Genomic DNA, 8,322 nt, shown 5'->3' on the forward strand with positions numbered 1-8,322 from the left:
AAAGTTAAAAACAGCTTAGAATTTATTCATATTACGAAAACAATATCAGAAATATTAATTTTTTTTCGATTTTAACAGAAAAATGAAGGAAATCACGAAATTTTGCCCCAAATTTAAGTCAACAGACGTCGATTGGCATAGATGGGGTTGCCCCCCCCCCTACAATTTTTCTTATGAATTGAGATGACAACTAACCATCGTTGACGTAGTATTTTGATTTTATATTGAATATTTCTATTTTGGTTGAAAAGTAAAGTATGGGCGTTTCATTTTGGTTCTGAGATACATTAGAATAGATTTTTATACTTTAATCCCGTTTTATTTATTTACATTTACCAAAACCAAAACGTCACTCACTGTTTCAGGAGGGTGCATCCCAGAGAAAGTTTTACAAAACGACAATTCTTATTTTCTCATTTTTGTTCCATTTCCAAATATGATATTTCCTAATATTTTCTTGATATGAACAGAAATTTCACAGATTTAACGAAATTTGCGTCCAGTGACCAATTAGTCAGTTAATTATGTAAAAATTAGAAATTAGAAATTAGAAATTAGAAAGATCATAATACATACAATTTTACAATTTACATGTGTCAGATCCAGACCAACTAAATGAAAATTATTTAACCAAACAGTAAACATACCAAAAATAAAGAAATGATTTTAAAATGACCACGGACTATGGATACTATAAGAGTCACAGTTTACTTTTAGGAAATTAAATCTTTCACGAAATAAGAAAACTAAACAATATTTCTAGTCTCAAGAAACTAGTTTGTGAAGTTTCGTGCTGTTTCTCTGTCTGATCTCCTCCAATCCAAAACTGCTTTTGATTTCGTTGTAAAATACAATTTAATTGGTGTTTTGGGACAAAGTGAGAGTCCCCGCTCAGTGGAGACTCTCACATTGTCACAAAACATTAATTATATGGTCGACCCACTCAAAAGAGTGAAAACAGATTATTATTTTAAAATACAATTTGATAAGTTATTTCCTGATACAAACAGAAATTTCACAGATTTAACGGAATTTTTGTCCAGTGACCAATTAGTGAGTTATCTATGACACGATACCAATAAGTGAGTTAACTATGACATGAGACCGGTAGTCCCTACAATTAGTGAGTTAACTATGACATGAGACCGGAAGTTCCTACAATTAGTGAGTTAACTATGACATGAGACCGGTAGTCCCTACAATTAGTCAGTTAACTATGACATGAGACCGGTAGTCCCTACAATTAGTCAGTTAACTATGACATGAGACCGGAAGTCCCTACAATTAGTGAGTTAACTATGACATGAGACCGGAAGTCCCTACAATTAGTGAGTTAACTATGACATGAGACCGGTAGTCCCTACAATTAGTGAGTTAACTATGACATGAGACCGGAAGTTCCTACAATTAGTGAGTTAACTATGACATGAGACCGGTAGTCCCTACAATTAGTCAGTTAACTATGACATGAGACCCTATGGAAGTAAGATTCCTGTCGGACAAAGCACCACAAAAGAGAAAATCATACTGTAAAACTCTTGTCCCATTTTTTAATTTCGAAGGTGATATTTACTGGCCTGAAATTACACAGTTTTTACTGAATTATTGTCCAGTGAGCAATAAGACAGTTTCTTGATGGTTTTATTAACCGCTCAAGTATATATTTCAATAGTTTAAAGTGTATAAGATAAAATAGCTATTAGTATTACTAGAATAAAATAATGCTAATAATAAGATTGTTAAGCTCCAAATGAAATAGTTTCTCTCAAAAGATTGTCCACCCAGCACTAAGCTCAAGTATATATTTCAATAGTTTAAAGTGTATAAGATAAAATAGCTATTAGTATTACTAGAATAAAATAATACTAATGATAAGATTGTTGAGCTCCGAATGAAATAGTTTCTCTCAAAAGATTGTCCACCCAGCACTAAGCTCAAGTTTATATTTCAATGGTTAAAAGTATATAAGATGAAATAGCTATTACTAGAATAAAATAATGCTAATATCATAAGATTGTTAAGTTCCAAATGAAATATTTTCTCTCAAAACATTGTCGACCCAGCGTTGACACACGCTGTGACCCCTTTTGATCGCCGAGAGGTATACAACGCGTATCAACTACAGATTACATATACTCATACTGTATGATACAGTCAGGGAAACTCTTTTAGCAAATACCTCGTGCAAGGACATCCTTGAAGGATGGGCTGAACAGTTTTTCATCGTTTTGAACTTTAATCACGATCCAATGTATTTCCCTTTCCTGCAAAGTATCTTCCGGCTTCGTTTGAGAAATTATCCATTTACCGCTCCCATTTCACGCTGCTCACTATCCTTCGCATTGGTCCCACGAACTTCACTCTCAGTTGACTGCTTCTCGTGATGATGATAACGGGATTGAGTGCAGCGTTCAGCATTGGTAATACTATTCCGAGCACTGCTACGATAGTAAAGTGGGTTGCATTAGAAGTTACATAATATGCATCGAGATATAGAGACGTTATATAGCCATAGAAGGCGGAATTACAGACTACAAACAGGGATGAAATCAGGAGAACAGTGATGGTCACGTGTCGTTGAGTGGAGCTAAATTGAAACTGACTTGATCTGTGCAGTGATACTAGTTGTACAACACATGTGATAATGATGATAAGGACCGGTATTATAAAAGCTATCGCGTCAGGCAGAAGACTTATGAAGGTAAAGATATCATAATTGTAGTTGTACGAACTATTTTCGTAAATATCTGAAAGACCAGAGCCCATTTGCAGAGCGTAGTAGGAATACACCTTGGTTGTAAATTTGTTTTCAACAAAATGAAACTGATATATATCAATAGCAGTTAGGATAAGCCATGGCACAATGTACAAGAAACATGCCAGTTTCACTGCATTTAGCTTAATCTGGAAAAAAGGTCTTAAGATCAAGAGAGTCCTGGAAACAGCCAGCACTAAGTTGTAGAATACAGATGATCTGTAGCTTACTTGGATGAGAGTGAAGCAGACAATGCTGTTTTTATCTGTGGTACTTTCATCAATACTTCCTTTTGTGAACAATGATAGTGTTATAGACTGGTGTATAACCCCAACAGATGTCAGAATATCCGCTGATGCTATCATGGTGTAGAGAAATGGAACTAGAGAGAGTTCGCCTTTCCGATAGTAGTTGATAACGAAGATGTTGAGGGTGATGGTTATCATTCCGAGTATGATGCACGGTGCGCTGATGCTAGAGTAGGGCTCTAGAATATGCGCAAGTGATGGCGTCATATAATAAACAGTTGCATATGTACTGTTATTAGCCATTTCACAGTTTTCTGTAGCTTTATGAAAATCAAAACGATTTTAATTGAATTCAGAGCAAATATTTGTAAGGGTGGACCGTATAGAATACCTGCAATCAACCGATAAAATCAAACAAATGCGGTTCAATTGACCTTCTCAATTCCATGCAGTTCCCTGATTATAGTTGCTGGTTTTTAGCTACGGAGTTCAGCATGAATCATGAATGATATAAAATTGAAATTATGTAAATTTTACAATTTACCTGTCAAATCTTTGCAGGTTGCATTTCAATAGTAATACTAATACTATTGTTTTGAAATGCAACCTATTAATAATAGAAGTCGTTGAGAAAGTTCATGTTGAGTCCAAAATTGTAAACTACAAATGCGACAGCACTATAATAGTATTTATACTAATATTATACAAAATCCTAAAACCTACATATCGCCATCGGCCGTGAAGAAATTAAAACAAATTCTAAATGAGGATTAATTGAAACATTGTTTACCTCTTACTCTTACTCTTAGTCCTACTCGATCCTATCATTAATGCACAGGATGAAATACCCTGAAACAGTGCCAAAATCAATCAAAGGCCTTTTTCCAAGTAATATCCCGACAGTTAACTCCAGCCATGAGACTAGCTCTGACTGGCTTCTTACATACGGTAGTAACACTTTTAGACAATCAGTATTTTTTAAAGGTCCACTGCTTACCATCACTGAAACAAACTTAAATATAACGTGTCTTCCCAGCTTACTTTCAATAAACATATACAAGTCTAATGCAAAACGTGTGCTATTGGAACACCAATCAAGAGGTAATAACGAGGAAAGCTGGCAAACCTTTTTACTGAATAATATTCCAGGTTTAAGGAAATCTCAACAGTCACAAAATCACACACCTCACAACATAACTTAGTATTAGTAAACTATCTAAACAGCATGAGGCATACATTCTTCTCCTGTCTCAATTCATCACCCAATACCAAAATACTTCAACATTATTCCTTATACTCGGCAGTGTTTAATGAGTGAGAGGAAATATAAATATCAATATGGCCATGGGAGTGCCGGCCATAAACAATAGAAGCAATTATTCTCATTGTCCTATCAAAAACTAAATCTCATCTGTTCGTCTGCCAGTTCAGACTCATGACCCAGACCGGCAAGCGGGCAACCGTTCTCAGTTCAACAAAAGCAAAAAATGATTTCAACAAAACAACAATTGGGAAGGTCTATGTTCTGGACCGACTCCATTGTCAACCTGACATATTTATAGATTGTATTTTGAAGTTTAAAATAATTGTGTGATCGGCCAGGGAAACTCGACATTCTGCTCGAATCTGAGCAGAAACTACGATATACCCAATTACTTTGATTCACGATGTCAATCCTTCGCATCTCGCCGATCTGGTTGCAAGAAGCATATTTGATGCGCGCGCGACCCAGTAGTGCATCGCGCTACAACCAATTACTCAATTATACCGCTCGTGAATTTCTTAAAATGGAGAAAAAAGGAACGGCGCGGCGCAGCTCAATTGTCAATTGTTGATTGTAGATTTTATTTATAGATTGCATTCTGAAGTTTAAACTAATTCAAATTGTGTGTGGAGTAAAAGCTAATGGGCCATCTACTTAGGACGTCCGGCAAATAGGCCGGGAGGGGGTGGTTTTGGAATTTCGGACAAATCCGGACAAATCCGGACAAATCCGGACAGGGGGAGGGGAGTGGTTTCTAAAAATCGTGACGTCCCGAAATTTTGGCAGTATTAACGAAAAAGTTTTGTTTATTTCAACTTTATACTAACTTTTTACTAACTCTTTGAATTTTATTAACAATGAATTTTAGTTGGTTTTATTTGTATTTTTAAAAGTAGCTAGAAATTTAGCTAGCTCATGTGTCTGAATTTTCAAAACCACCCCCTCTCCCCCGAACATCTTAGATGGGGGGGGGGGGGGGGTGGTATTGAAGATTCGGACACACCAGGAGTAAGGACATAGTAGAGGCTCTTACGGGCAAAAAGACGTGTTTTCTGCTATGATTTTGGAGACCTAATCATTAATTGGACACAATAGTATTATGGATCGAGAATATGTTAAATGTGCCCCAGCTGTGTCCCAAGTAACTTTTTGCCCCAACTGTGCCCCAACTGTGCCCCAAGTGTGCCCCAGGAAATACAATTTTGTGCCCCAAGTGTGCCCCAACTGTGCCCCAACTGTGCCCCAAGTGTGCCCCAACTGTGCCCCAAGTGTGCCCAGCGCGATTACCAAATTGCCCTGAATTCAGCCATGGAGTCATGGCAACCACATTAATTTGTAATGTTAAAAAGCTGTGATCTTACATTTGTATTATTGGCCCAAAATCATACTTTTCAGGATAACTCAAAATTTACAATGTCCCTAATTTTCCTCCTGGGAATGTAACCTTAGTTTTACAAAACGAAAATTTTGTTGAAAACCAGACGTTTCTATTTCTTTTATTTTCGAAGTTAGGCCCCATACCAGTAATGTTTTTTGAGTTTTTGTAAGGGTTACACTTACTGTCCTAGCGCACATTGCTGATTTATTTTTATGCTTTTATATGTGCATATTTGATATATGGTGCTGCATTGCATTAAAAGATTTTATCAATTCGATGACAATTTAAACTGCGAAGTTGCATGATTTTGAAATTATTGATAAAATTTTTGAAAATGCATTCTAAACTCAATTAAAGCTAACGTGGAATTAACCAAATGCTTAAATGCATACTACTAGTCCACTGTTCATTACTTAAACACTTAAACACAAATCTCAAGTTCGTCCTTCCCCTCTGATAAGTCAGATGACAGCCATGTGCTATCCTCGTTCTTGAAAGTCCGGGAAGATTTACCTCGTGTAACTTTAATCTCGTCAAACAGCCAGGCATCATCTTGAGCAGCAGTGATGAAGATACAGCCAGCTTTTCCAATGTTCTTTAGGTTGGGCAGGGTGAAGGTGTCTGTTGCCCCTTTAATAAAGTCGTCTTTACCTTTATTGTCCAGGATCCCTGTGGTGGTGTTCCCCTTCCTGCTTTTAGTGCTGCTAATTGTCAGTCTAGCGTGGATGTTGTCCGTGCCGGCGTGATTCTCATCTTTAGTCGTGATCGCGAGAACGTAGGTTGCATCCCCCTGTTTGCAAAAGCTCATCTTATCCTTTCCTTCACTTGTATCTGAGGACAGATAGCTACCGTCAGTGTTGTACACGTATGTCTTCTCCGAGCCAGCAGTCACAGTTATGTAGTCTACCATCCACGCGTCATCTGATTTAGCTTCGATTTCCACGCACTTCACTTTACCGATGTCGATGTCGGACTCAGCTGCAAAGTTGTCAGTTGCTCCCAACTGGAAATCATTCTTCGATGGGTCGTCTAGTACTCCAAACGCTATTTCACCATTGCTTCCTTTTACCTTTGCTACAAAGCTACCGTCAGTGCCGTCGTACTTCCGAGATCCAGTAACGACATCCAGCTGGTAGTGGACAGAGAGAGCTTGTGCGGCCAGGAGACCCAGTAACAGGAGTTGAGAAAGTTGTTGCTTCATTTTCAGCTGGAACGAATAGATAAAAATATCGAATGATGGTAGCTTTATAGACTGCTTTGAACGCGGCTCATTGGATACTTGAAGTTTAAACAATGGGCTACCTCATGGAGATTTAATAAATCTCCATGAGGTAGCTTATCGTTTAAACTTCAAACCTCTTATATTCTCCATTGCAGAATAAGAATTTTAAACTTGTAATTCAATATTATAGTTTACTACGGACAGTAACCACACTCACAGTACTCAGATGGTGCTACACCGTTAGTCTAGACCTGATCATTATCTTCTCGTCCGCACATGACAGAATTCAAAACAGTTATTAGTAAATGACAACTCCACTTTTCAAACGTCCCCGGAGTGTTGAACGAACAAATGAGAAAGTTAATCCAAATAAAAAGATTGATCTGAAAATTTCCTGGTGTTACCCCCCAGTTTCATAGCCGGATATTATGCCAAATTATTAGACGGAGGTCCATTTCCCGTAGATCATCTCTGGAGATGATTCTCCGGCTCCGTCTACTGTATTAGACGGAGATGAAGCTCTCCGGGAATTTAACGGAGATTAATTCACACAGAATCAACAAAATTACCGTAGATGGTCTCCGGTCATGGAACTGCAAACTCCGGAAAAATATCAGTAGACGATCTCCGTCTAATAATTTGGCATAATATCCGGATTCCGGCTATGGAACTGGGGCGTTAACAAATTTAGTCTAACATTTACACTTTACATACAGGCTGGGTTAAACAGATCAGATCATTTGACATTTTTCACTCATGACTCATTTAAAATTAAAGTTTTAACGATGTTTTTGACAAGGAAATCTCTAGACACTTTGGACTATAATTTCTATAATGAGTGTTTTGGAACTTGTTTAGAACAAAAATAATTTGTTTAAGACATCATCGAGATTTACTGTAAAGCTGAAGATAGATAGCGCCGATTAATCACATATGCCCTTTTAATGTTTTAGTAATTAATAGTAATTTATATTTTAGAGTGCAGTAAACCTCTATTATACCATGTTTATCTATAATATGAACCCCGGCCCCTCCCCTCCCCCCGGGGCCGGAGGCGGGAGGGGGAGCCCCCCCCCCCCCCAATACGACACTGTAACCACAATACACGTACAGTTACACTAAACTAATAATACGCTCGACGCTTGACAGATACTGGCGTCATCTTTTTTATACCAATTTCTTGCTGTATCATTTATTTTTCGTTTCATCCGACAAGCCCGGCATAGGGGGTTTTACTGTACAGTGTACATGAAAAAATAGTTATTAGTTGTTGTGCTGTTGGAGTCATTGAATTTGAACGAAGAGCTTAAAGACTGTTGACGGATGTTACTCGTCTAAATTTCTTCGAAGTAGCTCGCGTCGGGCCAGATCATTAACAATGGTCAAAAATACTGTCACACGGAAAGGATGGTTTTACTGAGAGAAGCTAAGCCTCATTGAGTGCGCGGCGCGGCT

This window comes from Bolinopsis microptera, chromosome 1, assembly GCF_026151205.1.
Source record: "Bolinopsis microptera isolate Bmic1 chromosome 1, MBARI_Bmic_1.0, whole genome shotgun sequence".
Taxonomy (NCBI): Eukaryota; Metazoa; Ctenophora; class Tentaculata; order Lobata; family Bolinopsidae; genus Bolinopsis; species Bolinopsis microptera.